The 27,090-nt window shown below is 41.0% G+C and overlaps 1 protein-coding gene across 5 annotated transcripts in view; it reads right to left on the bottom strand.

Annotated features, from left to right (window-relative positions):
• The window catches only part of il1rapl1a (interleukin 1 receptor accessory protein-like 1a), a 160,993-nt gene that overhangs the window by 107,993 nt on the left and 25,910 nt on the right, over window positions 1-27,090 (bottom strand). The gene's annotated exons all lie outside the window — the stretch shown is intronic.

Genomic DNA, 27,090 nt, shown 5'->3' with positions numbered 1-27,090 from the left:
GTGTGTGTGTGTGTGTGTGTGTGTGTGTGTGTGTGTGTGTGTGTGTGTGTGTGTGTGTGTGTGTGTGTGTGTGTGTGTGTGTGTGTGTGTGTGTGTGTGTGTGTGTGTATTCAGAAATAGAAGGACAGGAGCCTGCTGCATGCTGCGTGAAAGATTTCTGTTGGACAGCAATAAAATTCTCTGGACTTACCTGTTTTTCTTTTTAACATATCGTAACCTTGTTCCCTTTATATTCCGATGATATCACATTACAATGCTTTCTTATTGAGATGATGAAGATAAGACTGAATCTAATAATGGATGTAGCCTCCAGGTTTGAAAAGTGAAGCTAATAGGGAAGTGCCTCACAGTACGATACCACTGAGGGCCATTAGGGGCTGGTTGAAAAAACTCTGGCTCCAATAGACTCCCATTTAACTCTCATGAAATACAAAGTCAACTTTTTTTTCCAAATGGTTATGGTGTCATTTACCAAACCTTCTCTTTTTGCTCACTATTCTGATGGCCCTTCTGATAACAATTACATATTTAAGTGGATATTATGACTATAAGTGAGGTGTTTCTGAACTCGGGCCTGGTTTGATTGACAGGCCTGTGGTTCCGGTATAAGTGGGCGGGCTCTAAGTCAGATCCACCCTCCTCCCAAGCTGGTCCACATATGGTCCCTTCTGGCTCTAAAAAAAACAAGATGGCGTTGGTTAAACGTCAGACTGGAGGCTTTAAAACATCAGTTCCCAAACCAATGTGTGACATCACTGTGGGTTGCTGCTTAAATATACTGCATGTAACATGTATGAATATATTTGTCGGTGTGCCTGCGACAATAGCGGGACCACGCTCACCCCAAAACATTACAGTTTTGATTAAAAGCAAACCATCTGATGAAGATGATGCATTTACTCACCCGGCTGCACGCATCAATTAAAACCCATCTATAAACAGGCTTCTGCATGCCACATTTAACACTACAATCAGCTGCTTATACCCAAACACTCGCTCCCTTATCGGGCTCACATAGACTGTGTAGATTAGCAGCTCTTTATGTGTGCTGTATATTCATCTAACTATTGTGCTGCTTCTACCAGCCTGGCAGGATGGTGCTTTCAAGGCGTAGACATTTCCTCTGGAGTTTTTTTGTAGCAGTGTGCAGAGCAGCCAGGGGAACGCAGCAGGGGGGGACAGGGCTCACGTGACTCTACTACTGGTGAGGAAAAAGGCAGAAAAACCGAGAGGCTGGCACACACAACCGGGACTGCGGTGAAGTCGGCAGGAAGAGTCCTGCGAGGCCGTCACAGATATCCTTGGAGGAACTCCATAACATGAAAGCATCTGCCCAGTTAACACCGACTCCAACTCCCTGCATCTGTTTTCTGAGTTCACAACAAAGAGCTCTCTTACATGGACAGAAATGACCTGAAATCATAAACGCACATCTACTGAGCAGTGCAGTGAAGCTTCAATACATAAGATAGTGACCTAAAAAGCTGCAGGATGAGTTGATGCTTCGAGACAGGAAATGGCGGAAATTGTCCTTGTAACCCTCCATCTGTAATTAAAAAAGCAACTCTGACATTCAAGTTCATTTGAACAGCTGGTCTTGACCTTCCCTACTGGCTACATTAATAAATGAAAAAAACAGGGAATATTTCATCACTTTGAAAGCAAGAATCATGGAGGGTCTTTGACTTCATTTTCAGCATCTCCTTATATCTCAGTGAGGAGACATCCCACCCCCACCTCCACCACACACACACTCATACATATGAACCTTCTCATCATAATTTTCTCATAACCATCCTCCTGCTCCCACTTCTTCAAAATGCCACAGCAAGAATTGACATCATTAATTGTCATGGAGAGATCTTTTCAACCTATACCCCCCCATTTCTTCTGCTTTTTCCCCCCTCTACATGGCTCCATCCCTCATCCTAATCAGCCCTGTGGTAATACCAGTGTCCGGCTTGCTCATCTGTGACTCTGACATGACAACTGCTGGGAGCCGGAATCTAACTCACATACTGTACACCCACATAAGGAGGTAGGTATTAACAAGCTAACGTGTACAACCACAAATAGAATTAGAGTCCGGTGATGTTTGTTGGTTAAAAGAAGGCTTTACATAACATGAGTGTCTCTGCTGATCGAAAAAAAAAAAGCAGCACAAAGCTAAAAAAAATAACTAAAGGTTAGGAAAGAAAAATCTGGACACCTCACAAACCACACCGCTTTCTCAAAGAAAGCAGGTGGGAGGTTCAACAGTGAAATGAACGCCTCCTGCCTCCTCTGCAACACTCTTATCACAACCCGCTATCACACTAAAGTGTGTAATGTACCTGTCAGTCCACCAAAGGATAGGTGTGAAAAGTACAAGCATGTATGACCCGACCGTTAAGGAGGTCATGTGGCCATGTAGGAGTTATAAAGTGATAAAGTATACTTAAAGAGGAGGTCAGAGGTTGTTGGATGGAACAGACACAGGAGGCCAGTGTTCGAGTCCATGAGAAAGCAAAAAGTTACTTACATAATGTAACTGATTTAACTTCTGTAACTCCATTTTCTGTCAATTTAAATAAGGAGACTGAGCCGCTCTACAACTTCTGTCATCCAGGAAAGCTGCATTAGCGGGCGGGGGGAGACATTGCCAGGCAGCGAACCGCATGCTAACAGGTAGACTCTAGCAGCTGTTGCAATTCACAACCCAGCGAGGGAGGACTGCTAATGCACCCTAGGCTTTTATACTGATTCCTGTGTTAGGGGAGGACTCATGGGAAGGATCCCTACATGTCATCGTAGAATTACCGTTTCAGCCCCACCCAAAAAAAAAAATCCCGAACTGACAAATGATCAACAGTTTAATTGGTGTAACTTGACAATTCAGCACAACACGAGCTTCAGTCTTTTCACGTTTCTAACATCTACTTTCATATATATATATATAACGTGTTTTAAAGCAAAATCTCAGAATTAACTTTACACATTTGTGATGTTGCTTATGTAAAATTACGTTTGTTAACCCAAACTTTAATCCTTTCCTGACCCTAATCAAGAAGTTTTGGTACTTAAACTTAAAAGCACCTTAATTTTCACGCCCAGGCGAGGCAAAGCGTGACACTGGACTGACGGGCATATTACTACGTTACTTATTACCAGTGTTGATCCTCTAATTCAATCCTCTATTTCTAAGGTAAGGCCTGCTAACAACACAGTAAAGCTGTGAAACTGTACTGCTGACCATCTATTCAGACAGAAGAGGGGAACTAAGACAGCTGAGAGGATGACAGAAACGGCAGAAATGTGGCTCAATAAGTCATCACTGAAGGAGAATTGTGTTTCTGGGGTAAAAACTGAAAGTCTATGTATATATACTACATCAAAAAGAGAGAGTAACAGCAAACACGGGATGATTTTTTTTTTTTTTTTTTGATTACCAAAGATGAAAATGTATCCTGTGTAAAGCCTTGATAACTGCTATCCTCCCATTAATCTTCACTTTAGCATTGACCTTGGTGGTTTTCTCTCTATGGAATCGTGCTGCTTCCTGCCAATCATTTTATGTATCATAATGCTGCGCTATTTTCCATCTTTCACTCTGCACACACTTCTGTCTAATTCATATGCTAATTATTATTTTAATTCCATTTCCCCTCCCCTTCACTTGCAGTGTTCACTTTCTCATCCACTGTGTTAATGTCGGCACTCCTCTTATTTCCCTCCCACCCCATTCCTCTTTTCTCTCGTCTTCACCTCCTCTTTTGATCTGCGAGTTGAATTATTCAATCTTATCCGGGCTTTTAATTCTCTTGATTGAGCCAATTACCTCCTGGCTGGATCAATGTGGGAAAGGTAATGATTTAAATGGCTGCCGCATAAAGCCACAAAACCACTTCAACTGCTGCGAGAAGGGGAAAAAGGAGGGAGCGTGGGGAAGAGGAGGAGGAGGAGAAGGAAAGAGCAAAGGAAGGCGGTTTAACAGAGGTAGGGAAATGAATATCCTCTCTTTAACACAACCGTGCATGATTCAGCATGTACGTTTAAGTGCTTCATTTTGTGTCCCTGAATCTACCTGCTGGATGCTACAATGTAGAACCATGCAGGGGAGGCAGACTGTGCAAACCCAGTTTCCTCAGGGATTATCTAAAATGTATGGGCTCTGTGGAAACTGGGTCAGTCTGATCCTAAACGGTGCCATCGTAGCAGAAACCCACTAAGTCAATATCCTTCAGTATCCCACATACCGTCACTAGCTTGTCATCTTATCTCTCACGTGCTGCTCGAGTTCATGCAAAATGTACGACCCCGTGCACGCACGCACGCACACGCACGCACGCACACACACACACACACACACACACACACACACACACACACACACACTCTATTCCCCATCACTGCGACTTGTCACCTCCTGTTGAGCGAGCTGTCCCATCCCATTTGGCCAACCTCCTTCATCCTCCTATCTATTATTGATGTAAGGGAGCATTGTATCTAAATGCAGCTCTGCCTGTGAAGAGCACTTCAGCCTGGAGGGAACCGGGGAAGCAGGCCAATGGCTGGGAGCTCCTACTGGGTTCGCTCTGGGGGAGAGTCACTGATGGGATGGATGAGTGGTTGGGCAGGTGGTTGTCTTGGGCTTGGACTTGGCCTGACACAGATATTTGTGGCAAAGAAGTTTCTCCTCATTTGTATCATCAGACAGACAAGGAATGTGTGACATTGCTGGATTTATTAAGCTTTAAAAAAATTTAAAAAAAAAAAATCTGTTTTATGTACATTAAGTGTACATACTGTATATGTAAATGTTTCATATGGCTTTATTAAGACAAGAAACAGAATCTACGAACCTGTACTGGAAATTGATAAATTTTATATTTGTTAAAAATTCTGTTACCCACTTTAGATAGACAGTGATCAATCATTAAGTGATTCCAGTTATAGAAGATGTACTCAAATATTTTACTAAAATAAAAGCACAAATGCAGTCATTTTAAAATACTCCACTGGAAGTAAAAGTCCTGCATGAAAAATCCTACAATACATAAGTATAAGCAGCAAAATGTTGTTGAAGTATTACAGTAATTGTAATACTCTGACTAATATAAAATTATAAATGGCATTATTAAAATATTGATAGTGAATCATCGGTGTGTAAGCAGCATATCAGTGTTGTAGCTGCTGCAGGGGGAGCTAGTTTTAACTACCTTGTTCATTTTTATAAACAGGGACAGCAGGTAAATCTAAGGGTTTTGAGATGATTACTGGGAAAGGAAATAAAACAAAAAAAATCTGATCCACAAATCTATTTTCAGTTTTTCTGTGATCTTTGATTTTTTTGTGAGGTATTGGATCATTTGAATATTTATTGAAAAAAAAAAAGATTAAAAAAACTCCTTGACGTCTGAAATGTGACCCTGACTACACTGTTTTTTTGTTAGATGTCAGAAGCCAAACAGGTTGAAACCTACTGGTTTAATCTTTAACAATGCAGATTTTAAAAGCTTCCTACTGTGTAAAATCAGTAAACTTTTCAAATACATGTGGTGGAGTATAAAAGTACAATATTTTCCTCTGAAATGTAGGGGAGGTGAAATATAACGTAGCATTAAATTGAAGTACTAAAGCAAAGGAGAAGTATCTCCAAATTGAAACATGAGTACAGTACCTGATAAACTACTTAGTTTCTTTCCACTACTGGAGGATTCTCATTGGCTTACATGCAGCATAGAAAGTATTTTATTAGATATTCATAATTTAATTATCAGTCGTGCAGTGGGCATGAATAAAAGTCGAAAATATAAGAAGAAAAACAGCAGATACAATTTTTAATAACTTCTATTTTGACATTGAAAAAAACCCTCAATAACTCAAAATAAGCCAATTCAGTGTGTATGCATTAAATGTATTTTCTCTACAAATGATAATTGAGAGAATATTGACATGTTTAAATCATCTTTATGTCTGTTCAGCTGCAGCTTTACTTTGACTTTGGTGCTTATGTAGACATGACATTGAGATGATACACATCCGGGTTACATGGGACATGTCTGGCAGGAGCATTATGGTATAGGTCAACATTTTTGGAAATATTCACTTTCTTGCCAAATGAGGATTAAAGGAATTGTACAAAAAAAAGGCCACATTTCTCTTCCCAAGAAAAGTTTGGTGCTCTAGGTTTGGATTTTTAAATTTTTTTAAATATGACTTTTATTCGTTTAATATCCAACAAACACAACATTAACAGTACGACTCTATTCTCATAATGTTATTGAGGGAATAAATGTACCTTGTACTTCTGGTTTTGTGCGGAGCCCCAGCTGAAATCCTGTCCCCCTTCTCTGATCACATACGAGCTTTAAGTGCAGCACCTTTGTGGGCCATTTGAAGTCCATCTGAGGCACCCCCCCCCCCCCCCCCCCCCCCCCCCCCCCCCCCCCCCCCCCCCCCCCCCCCCCCCCCCCCCCCCCCCCCCCCCCCCCCCCCCCCCCCCCCCCCCCCCCCCCCCCCCCCCCCCCCCCCCCCCCCCCCCCCCCCCCCCCCCCCCCCCCCCCCCCCCCCCCCCTTAAGTAAACAGTAAGGAAAACCACCAGCAGTTTTGGTTGCCACAGCGACTAGAGACAAGTTCTGTCAGAGATGTCAGTGGTGATCGGTTCCCTCTATGCGAGATGATGTTGAAGAGGCAGTGGAGGCTGAGGAGTACAGCTGCCTCTTCAAACTCTTCACTCTCTTCCTCTGTCGAACAGGACTGTTTTCTATGACGGGCCGTAGATCCACTCAGTACCTGCTGTCTTTGTTTATTCAATGCTCATATTCCCACTTCCTTTTGGTTTCTGTCAAGTTTCTTGGTAAATATGCAGACTTACCAGAAACGATGATGTCAATAAATTAACAACTCATATTTTTTTTCAGATATTATATGTCTATTATGCATGAATAACTTAGAAGCAGCTTCTTATAAAGAATTGCCAACCTTCATCTTAGCATTTGCCAGATCACAAATATCAGAACAAGTTAAGAGTGTTGTTATTTCCTTGAAAAACAAATTGTTCAACACTGAATCATAAATTGCTCCCATTGTGCTGTTTTACTTCACTGGATTAACAATACCTAAATTAATTAGTTGCCTTTTTTTAAACTTCATATTGATAGACAACTTGTATTTGTGTTTTATATGAATCGCCCTGTTTTTCTTTGTTGTACAAAACACCGCTTTCAAGTTGTTTGCATTATGTGATTATTGTCTGTTTTATGTCTATAGCGGCAGTTGCTCGAATGTATTTTCTCAGTAAGTAAAATCCACATATTTAGCGAAGATGAGTTGATAAAACAAACAACAAAGAACTAAATCAGTCATGTTGCCAGAATCAGTGGTGTTAGAGAATGACAGGGAGACTGACGTCACCAAATTCACTTTGTGAATTGACAGAGTGGCCATAATTTATTGCGGATGGTTTCTACTTGTTGCACCCTGATGGGTGTAGATCTTGGGTTAAATTTGAAACTATTGGAGCAGCCTTTAGCTTTCGGCCATGAAAATCAAATGCATATGTTGTGCAGCAAAATTCACGATATTGTAAACAACAGTGACCCTTCCCCAATGTGAGTCCAACGCTCTGCCGGTAAAGGAACATTGCAGACTTCGGCGCCAAAAAACGATACTACTCGAAGCCTCTCCTTTAAAGCTTCAATTGCTTGATATATGCTGCTACTACTATTTATATCACTTCATCTTGCTATAACATCACTGCCATTGCTGGAACTTCATTTCACAACAGACACTTGTCTTCAATGTCATTGCACACTGAATGATCAGCCTTTCAAGGGCTTCATATGAACAGGGTTTCGAGACTTCAATCAGTAAAAAAACAACAACTGAGCAACAAGCGGATGAACGCAGGCTAACAAAGTGCAGAGGTGAAAGATGCCCAATGGACATGCACAACTGAAGCTTCAATCACAGATGTAATAAGAGCATTCATTGCTGCGAAGACTGTTCACCAGGAGGACACTCAAGGTCAAACACCTTGAACCAAGATGTTAGAGGACAGTGTGTCCATCAAATTCTATTTTAAAGACCCCCTTTGTTGTATCGGAAGAAAGTTTTATCTTTAAAAGGTTGAAACGTGTAGAACTGTGTGGAAAAGTGTGAATCAAATGCAGAATTAGAAAATGTGAGCAAAAATATTACATACAACAGAAATATTTCATGGTCCCAAATTTGCAGTTTTTTTTCTTTATCTTAACATGATAACAAACTGACAATCAACGAGCCATGGACCTTTAAAAAGCCATTTGATGACTCCAGGAAATGTGAAACCTTTTTATCGGTTTATTAATGTTTTATACATCAAACAATTAAAAGAAAAAATAATTGGCGGATTAATCCATTATAAAAACAATTACAGCTTGCAGCCCTAACCTGAAAGTTTGTACTGTTGCACACGTATTAATATTTATATGTATTTAATACAGAGTTGATATATACTGTATTTAAATCTACTTCATCTTCCTGTTTTTAAAAAAAATATATTTCCAAGATAAATCTCTCGACAAGAAGGTATTTCAAATTAAAATCTGCAGAGGTTTATTACCCAACAATACCTTTTCTTCTTACGTGTGCACAAATTCAATTGTTTTCTTTCATTAATTCAGGATTCTTCTCTGTCTGCATAATCCTGTTTCGTATCCCACACAATCTCTAGTTTTCTGTCCACTCTGCAACTTCAGGCCGTTCACTGTTTTAGCCTTTTTTTTCTCTATTCAGCATCCTATATTCCTGCACACCTCACCTGCCTGACTCAAAGTTTTGCATTTTACCCCACTCTCCAGCTCACCCTCTCTCTCGCTGTCAGCTCCTGCCACTCGCCCTCAGATGGCATAATCCCTGTCATATTGTCACATTACGGGAGTTCAGATGCTAATGGCTGCACTGCTAATCCAGCTGCTGGCAAGTCTGGGCCAGTGCCTAAACTCACCCTGCCCAGCTCTGCAGCAGCTGTGCCCTGCTCAGTCATGCCAATGATGCACCAGGGATCAGAGACACACAACAGTCATGCTGGTGGTTGGAGGACTGCATGTAAAAGTGAGCATTACAGAAAGGAGACCTTGATTAATGGTTAGGACTTCAGGAGAAGGTCTGTACTGGAAAGGAGGGAGATGATGGTGAGGGAGGAGGTATATTTTTTCATGTACCAACAAAACTGAAGATGCAGCAGCAGCAGGTCAGGAAAACCATTCTCATCCTCAAGCACAGCCATTTTATCACAGCCAATGGGCGTGTCTAAAATATGCACAAGGTGCCTTTGAGTTTCGGCATAAAAAACACTTGGTTAGGTTCACAAAAAGGTCATTGTTTGGGTTGAAAAAAGTGATTTTACATACGAACCATTATTTACATCACGTAAATTGAATAAGTTCATACATTACTTAAAAGAAATCCACGCTGACTTTTTCTTTCTCACTGACTCGAACACCGGCCACCTGGGTGATTGGCTTCCTATGTGGACTTTGTCACTCTTTCAAGGACACCTTGTGTGTATTGCTGTGTTCAAATGGTGTCGTATTTACCGTGTACATCAGATGAGTCCATATGAACGGCCCCCTCTTGTGGTATTCACTACATCAGGACTCAAAATTTTCTATAAGCTTTGAGTTCGCGAGTTGTTTGATGATGTTTACAGAAACGGCAGAGGCCATGGAAGTTCATTTTTCGTGGGATGTTGAGCTAATATTTTGTAATTCTAGTCATGTGGAGTTTGTCTTCACAACTTAGATAATAGCCTACGTCTGAGGAAAGTGTTGATTTTCCCAACGGCCTCATCTTTTCCCTTTGGGCCTTTTCATTTCCTGCATTATGTTACCCCCGTTAGCTTGCTAAATTGTTAGCGTCTGTGGCTTCTAGACGGCGTCCATGTTGCCGCTGCCTTTGCTACAGTGTTTAACGAATGAACCCCTTGAACGTCAAGCGTACGGTGCACACGACTTTCCATGTTGTAACCACAAGCTCACGAGTTCCATTTGAACACAGCATATCTCTCTGACTCTAGTGGCTTTAACAAAATGGCACTATTTGACGCCCTGAGAATGAGACCGGGCCGAGACAGCCGGGGAGCCAAATTTTTGCAAAGTCTTCCTGAGATACGGATGAAAGTTGTGGCCGTACCCAGAAATCCATTAGTACGTTTGAACAAACAAACAGAGTGAGGGAAAGTGTGGATGTGAATGAAAGTAAGGATTCACAAGAGAGACACAGATATAAGTCGCTTATTGAGCTGTGGATGTGAATGGGCCTTGGCAGGCAATTATGGTCATTACTGTCTCTTACAATCTTTCAGAAATATACATTTCCTATTCTATGGGAGACAGGGAGTGTACTTAAGCTACAGAGCATTCAGTGTTTGTTGTGAAATTGTTCCAACAGCTCTCCCATCCATTAGAGGGGGAAAATCGTTTTGCCTATAATCTAAATATAACGCAACTTATCAAAACTTTAAAGTGAATTAAAACCTCCTACTTTTCAATAAAACATCTGCCCGAAAGCACCATCCCATTAGCGAAAAGCAGGCATTCAGCTACTTCAAAATAATTCTGCTAATTTGGCTGAAACCTCTGGGTTCAATCATTGATGAATGAAACCTACAAGAGCAGGGGATGGAGTGGCACACAGAAGTGGACTGAATACATGATCAGGGATATGAGGGCTCTTTTTGGAAGGGGGCTTGTGCACTAGTGAAAAGGTGGTGTCCCTCACCTTTTCACCTCGAATATTACACCTTATTTTCCCACCCAATCTCTTTCTCTTTCACACACAGACAATACTGATGAGCTTCAGAAAAGGTTGATAAAAGTGCATGTATATGTGCGTAAGTGTTGGGGGGTACTTTAGCCTTATGATGGATAGCATTGGCAGGCAAATGTCCTATTAATAGTTGAATATAGTACATCAAAATCAACTCAGAATCACATTAAGCACATTACATTAGAGGCTGAACTGCTCTGTTAACTTAATTGGTGTGTTTTAGGGCAAAATCAAACCTAAAACAGGGACGAGCAAATTCAATTCTGAAGTCTGAAACACAATGATTAGATATCATTAGTCATTAAATCAGGAAACAGAGCCTTGCGATCTCTGATTGTAAAATAGGCCCGAGAGAAGAGATGCAGATAGCAGCTCTTGTATAAACACACTAACTCTCATTCCAATCTTTCAGTTTGTAAAGAGGGAGACCTTTGACCCTCAAACAGATCAAAGTTTGGAGAGTGGATGCAGGGCCTGTGTACTCAGCTCTTATGCACACAACGGCTTGCCTCCTTTCTGTGTGTTCATGCTGTTTACCATTCATTAGACTGGGAGATGTGTCTATTACAGTGAAAGCCTGTGAGTTGTGGTAGTACGTGCAGCACATCGTAATTTACTCACTAAATTTAACAATAATATATAACAGAATTCAAAATGATACAGCGTCAGTCCCACTATAAACAAACAGACAGATGATGTACGGATAAAATTGGGGAAATCTGCTGTCATGTTTTTATTCCTGGCACAGGAATGTCACTTTAAAAGTAAAATATGAAGTAATTTGGAGGAGACTCTGAAATGTCTTATTTCAATGAAGGAAAAGGAAATGTAAACCAGTAACAGAATACTAGATATATTCACCTCCACATTCACCATTGCCATAACAGTTCCTTATTACGTCACTACAAAACATATGTTGCAGGGAAGCGTCAGTATGCAGCAGCCGGATAAAATGAACGTTCTTCGAGGAATTGAGCTGTTCCCGATGTGCGCACTAAACCTCTTTTTTTTCTCCTACCTTCACTCTGGATTGCTGAACGGGGCCCTGAGCTGACGGGGGGATGAATTCACCCAACACAAAACAACAACACCACCAAGTTTGAGAGACAGATTTTAAATGGAAAATTCCTGAGAAGAAATTTAGATGAAAAGAAACTGAGGGAGAAAAAAACGGGGGAAATAGAGTTCTTTCCTGTTATTGTTCAGTCTTTATTCCTGGTTTGAAGAGAGGGTCTGTAGGTCGCAGTGGTTGGGAATGTTCACTGAGAGGATTGAAAGAGAGAAATCCGTATCCGTGATTGGCTGAGATTCCCAAAGGACAATCGGTGAGAGTTGAGGAAGCCTCTGAGGCTAATCTATCATTAGCATTCTCAAAGAAGTACTGGGACTTGGACAGAAATACACAAAAACACACGTACAAACACGCAAACATTTGCCTGATTTCCACAGTTATACACGTACATGTGGACAGACTATATCCTGCAACAATGCTCCAAAATCAGATAAAACAAATACCAAAAACTAGATCAATATAGAACTGCAACCATTGGTCTATTAAGTGACAAGTACTTTGATAATCGATTTATGTAATTTTAGAAGAAAATATAGCAAAGATTTGTTGATTCTGGCTTCTCAAATATGAAGATTTGTAGGGGTTTTCTTATCTTACCATGTAGAAAATAAAATATAATGTTTCAGACTATTGGTCAAACAAGAAATCTAAAAGCATCATCTTGGGCTCTGACTTTTTAACCATTTTGTGAGATATATCAACTAAACACAAATAAATGTATTCAAAATGACACAAGACTTCTTGCTGATTAAAGACTCTGCAACGCTGATAACTGCAAATCCACATGACACAACTCCATAAACTGAAGATGTAAAAATTCACAAAAAAATATTTAGGGGAAGGAGAAAAGGGCCAAAATGAAGACACCTTATTATGCACAAAGACACATAAGCTGAGAAACACACACCAACAGACTTTGATTCTGCGAGTCCATTGTATGGTAAACACAATGAGATCTGTTCCAGTAATGAGGCGAGCCAGAGCTGTATTGATCACATGCAGTGGATCAGACGACCTCTGTCAGTCCCCCAGAGCCCACTTTATACAGCCCGAGAACCCGACACAATCTCCTCTCGTTTACCACTTTACATCTATCTCTCTCACCCCTCCTGCCTCGGCATAACAACTCGTCCTCTTGGTCCATTTCAGAGGTTTTCCTTCCTCTTGCACTTTTTTTTCCTTCTCCTTCTCATCTTTTGTTGTCTCATCTTTCTCTCTGCTTCCATGTATCAGCCTCCTTATTTATGTAAATCCATTTGCTGCGAGAATGAAGCTTGTCTAATGTCCTGAACACTGCTGGATTTCATGCCATTTCTTCCTGGTAACGGTAGAATAATGAAAATGTAAATAGCGTTAAGCTGGGTAGCTTAAGACAACCTCTTAATGAAGGCAGAGAGAGAGAGAGAGAGAGAGAAGAGGAGGCATTTTTAGCTTCAAAAGAGTCCTGACGTCAACAGCTACATCATCACATACAGCAAGCCACTGAAGCATGTGTATGGGAACCAGCTAGACAGAGGACAATATAGGATTTCAAGATGTGTGGTAAGAGCTGACTTCAAATGAAGCCTCAAAGAGTAGTCTTTCATGTTACATTTCAACTGGTAGGCTCCATGCACCATTCACTTTCTCTCGTGTTTGTTTCTTGAGGCTTCTGCTCTAGTTGTCATTCAGTCTCTAGGGAACAATCTCAGCCTGTAATCGGAGGAGACATTAATCACGCTTTGGTTTTGCCTCACTCTGATACAGCTGTCCATTAGAGGGATAAACCTAATATTTTGTGAGAATTGATGGTATCTATTCCCTCTGCCTGAACACGGGTGTTGCTTTTTTACACATGCGCTTATCCAGGAGAGTGAGGGGGAGGCGGTTATGTAAGAAGGGATCCAGGAGGGCTTCCCTTGAGCTTTGGATGGAGAGTGAGAGGAGAGAGCAAAGGAGATGAACACAGTATGTGAGCGGAGGGAAAGACACAAAATGGGGCAGAGGTGCAGAAAGGTGACCTCCCGTGTGTTGCTGGTGAATAGATTGAGTGAGTGAGGGAAGAGGGGGAGGGGGAAGAATAAACCAGAATAATTAGTGATTTCAAACAGTGATTAGAGAAGAGTGAGTCAGGCACAGGGGAAACAAGAGAGGCAGAGAAACGAATGTGAGATGAACCAGGCTGAAGGAGGGAACCTTCCGAACCCGGAGAAGTGTTTGCTGTCACCTTTCTAAATGTCCTGTGACTCCACATAGATTGTGAATCTACTTAGGCCGCAAAACAGCATGTGTGCCCTTGCTATCCTGCTCAACCTTGGGATAACTCTGCATTAGCACATCAGGCTGTTAAGTCAATCCTAGAGCTACTCAGCCAAATAGACCATTGGCTTGATCTTTGATTGTAAAAGCCTGCCAGCCTGGCAAGTTAATCCCAGAGCGCAGTAGGCCAATCAAGTTGTCAGGCCAGGGCTCACCGTCAATAACACATTTAGGTCAAAGAGAAAGGCATGAAGCAGGCCTGATCTTCTAGAGACATACCTCCATCAAATCAGAAATACAGTATATATTAAACAGTCCAAGTATATAGCTATACATATGTGCAAGAAGCTGATTTTGTTTTTACATATTTTTATACATATATATGTATATGTATAAAAAAGAAGGAATAAAATCAACATAGGATTGGGGATTTTGCTGGATAACTTGTTATAGCTGCCTTATTTATTGATCTGCACTCAGGCACAAGAAACTGTTATTGTGCAGTCACCAGAACCACCCATGTCTGCAGTGGCACAGAAAAATGAACTCTAAACAGAACAACCTGGCGGCGGTGGAACGGTGAAGGACGAGGGAGTTGTTGGAGGCAACAAGAGGAGTGTAAAAGATAGAGAGACAACGCAGGAAAAGATTGAAAGAAATAAAGAGCGATATAGAGAGAGGGTAAAAGAAAGAGACAGAGGCAGACAGCACTATTTACGGTAGATTAGTTGTTATGGTGATAAGCAGAAGGGAAAGGAAGGGATGTAGTTGTCAGGGTGATGGGGCTGCACTGGTCTACTAATGATATGTAAAAATAACTGTGCTTAGAAATCTCCCTACCTTTGCAAACAAAACAAAAAACCCGTGCTAACACACATACACACAAAAACATGCTCAGATGAATACACACAAAGCAGTCTGGGGAAGCAGATTCCTCTCATTAGAATATGGAGACATACTCAGATTCCTTCCCCACTCTTAAATTTTCATAGGTTTTTGGCTAATGAGGGGGATGGTAGGTAAACACCGGGGATGCTTGTTTGTGTGTTTATTCCTGTGTGTAACGTCTGTAGGTCTGTGCTTAAAGGCCTAATAACAGCATCTCTGAGTGCACATCACTCTGACAGCAGGAGATGACTGAGGACTGTGGGTAATTGTAGTTTAAATGGCCTGGAGGGGTTTCTAGAATGCTGGTCTTTGTAGTTTTACTGCCTGCGGTGTAACCTCTGGGTTTTCCAAAGGCATTTAATGTAATCACTGTCAAATAGCAATCAAACACACCCCAATATGCCAAGCGCTAACAAGTAATATCTCATAGTAATGTCATTAATTATGCAATACATACTGTCTGCTGCGTTCAGTGGTTGAATGTAACTAAAAATATATTTACTCAAGTACTCAATTTGAAGGTGGTTGTTAAGAAGGATTTAGAAATCAACTCTTCTGAGTGTGCCTACATGGACAGAATCCCTGTTTTGTGTCTTATCCTGTTTTTTGTGTGTGTGTTTTTTTTTATCATATTAGGGATATGAAAAACATGGGTATTCATGTCCCTTTACACATGATTATAACAGTATTTGGGTATCTGTTAATCTGTGTACAGTTGTACACTTGAATAGTTTGTTGTTTTTCATGGTTCATTTTTGACGTATTGTATCAAGTTTGTGTTAATGCTTACCTTCTTAGTTTTGTTGTGAAGTCCAATGCTTTTATTTTGAAGGATTAGTGCCCGAAATAGAACAAAATTACTCTCACAACACGATGAAAAAAATTACCAGTATGACTGTTTTTGTTTGTGTAGCACCTGGCTGATATGAGCAAAGGGATGCTAAATATTTTATTTCATGCTTTAAAGAACACTGAGTAACATTCTTGTGCTTTTATGCAGAATTTCTGGGGTTTTAAATTTGAGAACTGATGAATTTGGGGAATTTTAAACCGACCCTGAAATTGTTTTCAAACTGATTAGTGAGCCAACAAACAAAGGTTTCTGGGAAAACTACTTACTTGTAAACAGAGCACACACGCAGCCGCTATATCTCAGCCATCTAATGCAGACTAAATTGCCTTGATGTCGATAAAAGTGTCTAATGGCACTTCTCATTTACCAACATTTAATTATCTAACAGATTATTTCTGTTGTAGATATAAATCCACTCGTTTGAACGTGTACACACACACACACACACACACACACACACACACACACACACACACACACACACACACACACACACACACACACACACACACACCGTTACGGCAGTGCAGAATATTACATTTTATTTACTCGTGTCACTAACATGAATGATTCTCTGGAATAATTGCTTCATTATCAGTGGAGACCAGCACACACACATATTACACCACATGTTTCTCTAATCATGTCTTCACATTGCAACATACAGCCTCCAACCTAAGCATCACACCACAACACACAAACGGCATCTCTCTCACGCGCGCATACACATACATACATACATATATACATACATACATACATACATACATACATACATACATACATACATGCAGTTTTCCTGAGCATACATTAACTAGAGGAAGTAATTCTCAGGCTGTGGTGGTCTTTGAATACAAACCTTTAGAGGGAATTTAAAGACCTACTGTCTAACAAATATTTAAAGTCATGCAGTTTATATTCTCAAGTGTAACCTTATACCTATGCTTTAAAAAACAGATGTGCCTTTACTGTGTATCACTGAAAAGATTTAGAAATGCTGGTTTGTTCTGTTCCCTCCACACCTTCAAACTCTTACTACCAAAACAAAAATACAAAATTGTCTATCTTTGACAGAAGATACAATCAACATCTTCCTTGGTCTTTACTTTAAGCAAAACAGTCGTACAGTCGTGCAGTCAAATGCAATCCTGTCTTCCTATACAAAATAATTATGTTATGGCTCCATTCATTGCCTGCATATGTTTTTCTATCCTGAGGCCGTGCAGCTTTTGTGAATCGAGCAAAGAAAATAGACTTCCTATCTGCACAATGCGCCATCCAGGGACAGTCTGGCTTTCCACAAGAAAGCCATTTAATCTCCAGTAGTCTGCATGTGATCAATCTCCCAGCACAGTGTTACTGCAGCGTGGGCCATTCCTCATCATTTAGAGAGAGAGCGGTATTGACCAGGCCAGGACAGCCTCCACGGTGCATCTGTGTGTGTGCTATGAGCCAACAGGAAACAATAAACCAAAAATGTCCAGTGTGTATATCCTGTGCTTTGTTTTCTCCATCATAGGCTTGGATGGGCATGCATGTATATTTATGAAATGTGAATTTCTGTGTATACCTGAGGGGCAAAACCAGCTGGTTAACAAATGGAAATATTCACACTTCTTCAAATGTGTTGGCTTGTTTCCACGTATATGTCTCATGATAAAGCACCTGGTCATATTCTCCACTTCTGATCAATACATCCCCAGTTCGACAGTCGTGCTTGGCGGCTTACAGCAAGCATACACTCCAAGGATAAGCACAGGCTTGTAAATGAGCATCAAATGCAATTGGCTTAGCACTGTGATGCAAAAAAAAGAGACAGGAGGGAGGCTGAAATTACTCTTGAATGGGGAGCATCGTTTTAGACATGTCAAGTAGAAAGGTTCAGGGAGATGAGTAGTTCATTTGGAAACTAGCTTCAGTCATATATTATGTGTGTATGGATGTCAGAATGGACATTTGATCTGTCAATAGACTATTCTATTACACCCTTTTCCTGACCGAGACATGAGAGGAATGAATGTTCAATACAAGCATCTAGGAAGCCTCGGGAGTATGAGACAGGCATGACAAGTAGAGACAAGGTCTCGCTACATCTTATTTGTGTATGTAATTTAGCTCATCTTCCTGACAGAGGAAATGTATAGACAGGCACCTTTCAGTTTTCAAGTGTCACCAAAATTGCCGCAGTATGATTTGTGAAACGAAAGGAGAGCACCTTGACAAATAAATTAACTGACTGACAGGCTGGCTGGATTTCGGATTCCTATCTTCGCACTTATCGAGTGGTTATTCCGGCATCTGCTCCACGGACTTCATCTCCCACACTGCCTCGGGGCCATGTCAGATTTACTGTTATCCATGGCGGGCTCTTATCAGGGATTTGGAGCGGGACTTTGCAGAGTCATCTAGAATATTGGCTGCATCGTTTTTTTATCCCCTCTCAGAGAAACAGCAAGAGGCCAAGGTTGGGATATCACAAGTCACATGAATACAGTCACACACTGCATACACACTTATGCACGCACACACACACACACACACATACACACACACCTCTGACATCCCCTACTGGGATCATTGGGTAGCAATACCCTGTCATATCAGAGTATATAGACAGCGAGCTGACTGCAGTGTTTTTTGCCGTAGTCACAGCTTGCCGCATTCTCTGCAGATCTAAGCCATGTTTGTTTTTACAATTACACTTTTTTTCTAAAATGGTTCAGGAACCACCAGCTATATACAACAATACAGACTCTGTAAAGGCACAGTTCATAGTTTTTGTTTCTGGATATGGGAACTACAGGTTCATTTGCTACAGACTTTTAGTTATTGATAAAATAGGCTTCTCAGCAGACCATCGAAGCAAATAGGCTTCAAAAGTCATTTTCACAAACGTTCCTGACGGACACAGACTTTAAAAATATTAAACTCTGCAGCCGCTGTTTTGGGACTATTTTTACCTGATTTCACAAAACTACCTCATTTACATGTAAACCAGTTGTCGACGTCAGGGTCTCCACACAGGAACAGGGTAGGGAGTTTTATTGACGGGTGTCGAGTATTGGCCCTTTCATTGAAAGACGGGAATTATTAATGCGAGGTTCAGATTTTGTGTCTGAAATCTTTGCAGTTATCCATTTATCTACATCGTACCTTTAACACGTCGTCAACGATCACATTAAAGGCAACTGAGTTAACTCACACACTCCACATATTTAACGTAAAGCAATGCCTCCGCTCTGTAAAGTGTATTACACAGAAAGGCTTCCATTCTTGCATTGGAGCCGAGTGCAGAGTGTTGTTTTCCACTGCAGCGTGTTCACTCATCCCTGCAGGCTGCGTTTAAAAGCCATTATTCCAGCTAACAGACCGGTCAGCAAGCCTTGGATGTGTTTAGTGATGTGTATTGTCTGGCTCTCTTATGACATTTGGAGTTCATAAATGGACAAAGTGTTCATACTGTTTTATTTTTTGCCTCTGTGTGGGACAGCCGAGGCAGCAGAGGCTGTGATGGCGCAGAGCTGCAGCTGTGAGCAATTCACAATCAGATTGTCAATTGTCTGTGTATGTCACGACAGTGAGTCTGGGGCAGATGACAACCCATACTGCACCCTGCGCATCACCACACACTCTCCTCCTTTGACCACGTGACACTGATTGATGGGTATGTATAGTACACAGTACAGTATTCCTCCTCTGTGGGTGGTAAACTATTGAAAACACCTTTGGGGCTGGAATCAATGAAGGTGTTTCACCATAAACACATTAACTTGAATGTAAGACAATTCTGAGGTAAGATGGCAGAAATGTGGTAGGCATGAAACTGTAGGTAAAACTGCCCTAAAACATGTTTGAACTTGGTGGGTGAGCTACCTACAGCAGTGTGTTTGTAAGGTGTGACTGCTAGACTGTTGGGTGGCAAGGTTAATAAGCAATAACCTACTATTGCTTATAATAACAACATCAGGCAGGAATATCCCGCTGCCATTTTCTGATCTTATCAGACCTACTGAAGCATAGTGTAATCATCCCTGCTGCTGTGTGGTGATTTTGTAATATTGGACGATGCCAGGGTTGCTGCGCGTCTCATGAGCTGCGGCCAAAAATGACCAACACAAAATGAAGGTGTAAAAAAATTACCATTTTTTCCATAGTGTCAACAAAGACACATATTGAACCACTAGGTTCAACAAAAGGAAAAGCAAAAAAAAGGTAATCTAATGTAACTTTTCATTCCATTCCTATGAGCAGGGAGGCAGCAGTAAGGTAGTGCAGCTAGAAAAGGATTTGTGAGAAACCTTGTGAGAAAATGTTTATTGCTGCACCATCTTTTAATAGGGCATGTACTTTGCCTAATACACTCATGGTTAAGCTCCAGCACAGCTCAATCAGTCCCCTGTCTTTCTCCCTTTTTACCATCGGCCCAGAGTGGACACGCCAGGATGTGATACTCACATATCAGTATTATTGGTACAATCATGCGCAAAAAGCCCAATCGACCCCGAGCACAAAGCCATCAAGGCAGAATTAAAGCTATTACTGAAATCATATCAGTTCCACAGTGGCTGGTAAAATTCCTTTGTTATGACACATCACAGTCCAATAGGACTTCACTGATTTGTGTGTATTGCAGAGGAATGAATGAGCTGTCCAATTTTGATGCCTTGGGCTGATGACCATCTAAGCTGATCAGTCTGTCCGTGTGTTTTTTTTACCATGAGATTTGAGTTAATACTTTTTCAGGTCCATGTGACCACTTGTCTGAGCCTGCTAGACCAGGTTCTAAGTCTTCATTCTTTCAAATGTTGTTTGATCTCAAGAAAATGTAAATTTTTACTTTTAACTTAACCCCAAAAAGTGTGCATTCAGAAGGAGGATATTGCTTTGAAGGACCAGAGGAAGTTTGACAAGACCGGGGGGAATGTTGGCTGCCCATGGCCCGAATCTAAAGAGGTTTATTTGGTTGACTGGCCAACTTCAACCACTGCTACTTCATCCTCAACTTCTCAAAGTGATTATTTTCTTGACTGATCTCTGTTGAAACTTTGATCCAGCCCACTGGACACAGCAGTGCCAACAGGTGTTTGAGAGGATCCACAGGGGGATTGACTCCACTCTGCACCAGATTTATACACTGGACACCGAGCTGGAAACCCTCAGGATAGAAAGTGTGATGAGGTTGTGTTATGATGTGAGTACCCAGTGAGGACACAACATACCAGCAGCATATGATGTTTAAGTTTCTAGGGATAAATAACTACCCTGTTTCCCAGAGTTCCTCAGTGCTAGGAAATTTGAGTCCTTATGATTATGAACAATGATTGTTTTTTTTATTTTGTTTTAATCAACTTGATGTCTACCAAAAACTAAGACTCTTAAAATTATCTTTTCAAATGACTCACAAATCTAATCAACAAAGGAAATCTCTCAAATAAACCTAGTTTTACCTGATAAAACACTAACTGAGTGATCGTATCTGTTGTAGGTTGCTTTTTTTTTGTGGAACTAATCCATTTTTCCTTCAACAGTGTTTGGATCCCAAACAGTGGCACTTCAAAGTTTGTAAATTCTTTAGATTTTTCCATATTGCTGCATAAAAGTGACTTCAAACATCATCAGATTTATACACAAGTCCCAAGGGTAGATATATGAAACGCAATTAAACTAATGATACAAAGATAATATACGTTGTCTGATATTTATTAAGCAAGTGTGTCATGGCTCAGAATATTGGTTGATGCTGATCAGGTGGGAAAGGTTACAAAAACCTCTTAATAGTTTGTGTTGTCTTTTAAAAAAATGAAAAACACTGCATTTCAATATAAGAATCTTATTCCATCAGTGAAGCATGGTGGTGGAAGTATCATGGTTTGCAGCAGATTCTGAGGGAAAATGTCAGAACATCTATCAATGAACTGAATGTTAAGTGAAAGGGGGTCATACAGCCAAACAACAATCCTAAGCACATAAGTCCTTCTACCAAATAATAGTTAAAGGGGAATAAAGTGAAAGTCCTGACCTGAATCCGATAGAAATGTTGTGGAACGACCTAAAGTTCATGTCAAGAAACCCACCGACAGCCACCACCATTTATGGAGAAAAATATCAAATTGAAAAGGGTTCGAAACTTTCAACCACCACTGTATGTAATTTTCAGAATCCCCATTTTTGTATTCTAAACCATGTTTTTGTTGCAATGTGTTGAGATGTGCAGACAACGGGTTTTGAGTTTTGTCTGAAGGTTCTTGCTCCTATTCAACACTCTTCATTGTGGCTAACAGCCTACTGCAAACTGGTAATTGGGTTTGCGAGCAGACTGAGACCCAGGTTAAAGAGTCTCTGTCTTTTCTGATTAAAGTTTGGATCTTTATGGGCTGATCTCCAGCAGGGAAACTGGAGCGGGCCTGTTCAGGTCGAGCTGGGCCGGGTCGGACCACGGCACAGACAACTGGAGTCTGATGGATGGACCCTGACAGCTTGTCTCTGTCAGAGGACTGCTCACTGTCCCTGAGAGTGAATCTCTCGCAGTGTCAGCACGGCCTCGGTCAGTCCTCACTCGCGCAGAGGTGAGCAGAGTGCCTGGAGTGAAAACCCTCATTTGCAGCCGCACAGCATTCACACGCCAAAGATGTTGTTCAAACGTGACCAGAGTATGAGCAGCTCGTACACGCATCCACCGACCTACGCGCAAAAAAAAAAAAACAACACAAACCAACAACACCAGCCAACTCTAAATGATATCTAACCCTGCTGAGCTCGACTGGTCATTAAAAGCACGAGCAGCACCAAGCGTGGCACAAAGACATGGAACAAGAGACACACATTGCCTCCACACCTTTGGGAAACTCATTAGTCCGGGTAATACAGGCCCAAGCAGACGCCACACTGAATAATTATAGGATTTTGGAGTGCTACAACACTGGGAATGCCACCCGGACACTGGGGGGGAGAAACCAATTGAATAGTTGCTTTATCCAGCATCTCCTGAGGGCTAATCAGGCCCTCATAGCTGATGCCTTGCCTATAACTATTCAAACCAAATTCCCAGCTCTTCCCACAATCCTACAGAAACAATAGAGTATTCCCATCTGAAACAGTGCGCCCCACAAACAAGTCATTATAGCAGTAATCCAAACAGAGGTCTCTTTCTTAGTCTCAAACTTTATTCTCTTCTCTCTGTTTTATTAAAATGTCCGGCTTAGACTCCACAACAATAATAACTACTTTTAAATGACTTTGACCTAGGTCCATGTAAGAGGCCAGGGCCGGTCATATGAAGCAAATTTAATAGCAGTCATGAGACTCCACCTGCTCCATCTCTTTCATCTCTAGCATGAGGACAAATGTCCCAAACCTGTGAACCAGAAAGCAATCACTCACCGGGGGCTTTATCAGCCAATTAATCTCCTTTACCACCACATCTTTAACACAAACGCCTAACCTCCATCCTGTCCAGTCTGTCTGGGACTAGTGGAGGAAGGAAAGTTGAGAGGGCAACATTTTTGTAAAATAATGAACAAGTTCCAATAAAATCATTTATTAAAGCGAAATAAAAATAAAACACTGAAAAAAAGGCTGCAGTACTTCTTTCTATATGTAAACAAACAGATGTGAAAAAAAACTTATTTTACTCAAAGTATGTAAACACTAAATGAGAGTTCAATTTCATGTAAACAACTTAATTGAAATTTGCATTTTGAACTTCCACCTCTGGCTGAATTTCTTTTCAAACATTAAAAAATAAATGTATTGTTAATTGCTCAATTAGGGATAATCAGTGCTGGTGTGAGTTCCATTAGTTTATGTGTAAATGTTTTCCCACCAATAAAAAACTATGTGTATAAACACATGCAATAGTGTCTGTGTTTCCATCCCTGTGTGATAGAAAGACAAAGTGATGACAAGTTTTACATGAGCTTGTTAGATTTTCCATGTGTCTCCATCTATTATAATCATTCAGGCAGACAAAGGGGCCTTTTGAAGTGGTATTAAATAGCCCAAATTGCGCTGTGACAGTGAATCACCTTTGACCCCTCACTTTGGGGGTGATATTGACTTTACTGCTATCGATATTTGACCGAAGGACCCAGAAGACCCACTTGATTGATCTGATGTGCTGTCCAGGCTCTAATCTATGTGGAAATCCTTCACGGTGCGAAGCATATAAACCACACAGTTAGTGGTGCGTGCGTGCGTGTGCGTGTGTGTGTGTGTGTGTGTGTGTGTGTGTGTGTGTGTGTGTGTGGGCACACAATCAAACATATGCACTTGGGAGCAGCACATACATATACACACACTTGCATTCAAACTCCTACTTCAACTATTATGTCACAACTCTGATTATAAAAATATGAAGTAAAACACATGTAGGCAGTCAACTGTGTATTGAAGACAATCAAGTTATATTCTATCAAATTAGTCCAATACTGTGTAACTGTGCACTCACCATAAGACAGAAAGCCCCTTATGACCTGAACCATCATATTCTACGATTTAGTGAGATAATAACCATACGCTGGATTATCTGTCCCCAAATTGATCATCAATTACATTGCTCTGATTTGAATTATATGAATGGCCGTGATCAAAGTACCTGGCTGATATATTAACAAGAGTTTAGTCTCGTATCTAAGCTATTGTTTTAACAAATTATAGGTTAAATGATTGTCTACAACCATATATTATATAGCAACATCAAGTATTTATGTCTATACAATTCTGTTTGTCTTTTAAAGACAATAACAGCGATTTTGAATCGTTTACATGCACAAGACACCTGGGAGATTTAGCAGCATAGATGTACAGTACAAACCCTGGTTGGTTTACAGCTGAAGGACAGTGGACAATGCACTTCAGGTACTTTTAGACTTATCTTGTTTACTTTTGTTCATTTTCCCTCTTGGCGTGGTTCTTTGGGCAGATGTAAACACAACAATCATACCCAGGTATGGACAAAACAATCGCGCGCACACACAGTTTAGAAGAAGCATCCTCAGTCCAGTCACCAGTTAAGTGTGGAGTGATTCTATAGTGGTGCGACCTCGGTCTGAACCAACTATAAAGTGTATTTTGCAAGTCTGAGTTGTTTCAGGTCTGTTTTGCATGCACTATTTAAATATGAATGAGACTAGGTCTAAACCCAGTATATGGCTGGCAGTGTGTGAAAGGCTTGAGGGCTTTTAATGTCATAATGCTGGGAGAAATGACAGCGGTAGGGTGGTCACTGGGCCAGACTCTGGCAGTTAAAGCTCTTTTTTTACAGGTCAGTCTACATCCCTACCCTCATCTATCGACATTAACTCTGGGTATTACATTACATTTCATTTAGCTGACGCTTTTATCCAAAACGACTTACGATAAGTGCATTTCAACCATGAGGGTACAAAACCCAGAACTACAAGAATGGGTAATGACAGAAAGAAGAAGATAGCGGATCTGGATCCCCCGAGATGAGCTGGAGGAAGTTGCAGGTATCAGGGACATCTGGGCTTTTCTGCTTTCCCTAATACCTTCGAGATGAAACGGACAGTCGCGGCATTCGGCCGACTATTTGTGAAACTTTGGTATCTCAGTCACTCAGTGACAGACATTTCCATTTATAGGGTTGGCTCTGCTGTTGCAGTCCAGCCAAAAAGTTAATGTGACTGACGAGTGCTTGTCTGGCTGGCTGATATAATGGTGATATGGAGATAGCCAACTATCTCACCCTTCGAATATGTCAGCAAGCTTTTAAAAAGAAATATTTTGCAAAAATACAGATGAAATCTGCTGTGTCTATCTCTGCTGTAACCAGGCCTTTAAGCTGTTTCACTTCTGAAAGCCTTCAGTCAGTTATTTGGTTAGCATCATTAAATTTGTTTCCTGGGTGTACTTTATATTTTAGTGGGTGCATGGTTTAGTGCAGGGGTGTCAAACTCATTTTAGTTAAGGGGCCACATACTGCCCACTTTGATCTCAAGTGGGCCAGACCAGTAAAATCATAGCATAATAACGAACATATTTCTCTATGTTTAAATCATTGGTGAAGGTTTTTGGATGATAAACCCTATTTTAAGGTCTTTCTACAACAAACTAGAAACATAAAGACCAAAAACTCAGACATCAGCCCACTGTTTATCTGCCCGGGCTCTCCTCTGCAGATTCCCTCGCTTTGTGACACGTTTGACGTCAAACGCGTCACAAAGCGAGCAGCGAGCGCTGCTGCCTCCGGAGCAGACGTCGCATTTACGCTGTTTTTGAAGCAATTACTGGATCGATTAAAAAAATTACAAAACGTTTGTACTCATAAACCTCCATATTCTCATAGAAATGCAATTTATGTCTTTCTGTAATTTTCACACTTAGCAAAGTCATCCGGCGGGCCGAGCTGGACCCCTGGCGGGCTGGATGCAGCCCACGGGCCGCATGTTTGACACCCCTGGTTTAGTGTGTCCATTTTCTTTATTACGGACCATCTTTGTTTCTTGTTAAGTCACATCATTCATTGATAAGTTGCCCTTTTGCTCTTTGTGTCCTTGCCTGTCAAGTGAGTGTGCTTTCCTATAAATATCAAACTTTTAGCTAAAGGTCAGTCCTTAAATCTTCAGACATGCCAACCCATGTGTGCAGGAGGGGACATGCATACCCAGAAACACAAAGACGTAAAACCAATGGTGTAACAAACAGACACACACGCACGCACACACACACACACACACGCACGCACGCACGCACACACGCACACACACACACACACACACACACACACACACACGTTCCTGTAAGCAAGCAATGCATTTTACAATACTTCCTAAGATGGAAAGACTCCAGCTGAAGTTTGACACAAATGTGACAGCAAGTACTTTTTTAGGATTTAATAATAATTACGAATATTGGCTGCATAAAGTAGCAATATGATGAACAAAGTCTCCTTTTTCCCCTTGTGTATTAGATTGTCTTTGCAGTGTATTAACAGTGTGTGTGTGTTTAACACTGCTTCCCTAATACTCCCCAGTATTCATGTCATGAAAAGTTTCTACTTTCAGTCTTTTTGCTCTCTATTTTCTCTTTGACCTTTGCATTTGTTCACAATTGATGTTCAATTTGCTGGCATTTAGAGCCAAAATGAGTTTCACATTAACCCTTGGTGACCAAGTCATTGAGCAATTGGATCATTTGGGAGCTGTCACTCTCTCAAGGTTGAGGTAGGCCTACCTAATTCTAAGAAGTCCATATATATCTTTACATTAAGTCACACGCTCCTCACCT

Source organism: Brachyistius frenatus, unplaced genomic scaffold (assembly GCF_029030835.1).
Source record: "Brachyistius frenatus isolate BFR_SWC_R1_liver_20210118 unplaced genomic scaffold, ASM2903083v1 Contig_66, whole genome shotgun sequence".
Taxonomy (NCBI): domain Eukaryota; kingdom Metazoa; phylum Chordata; class Actinopteri; family Embiotocidae; genus Brachyistius; species Brachyistius frenatus.
Note: the sequence above shows the minus strand (reverse complement) of the source record. Positions and strands in the feature narration are given on the sequence as shown.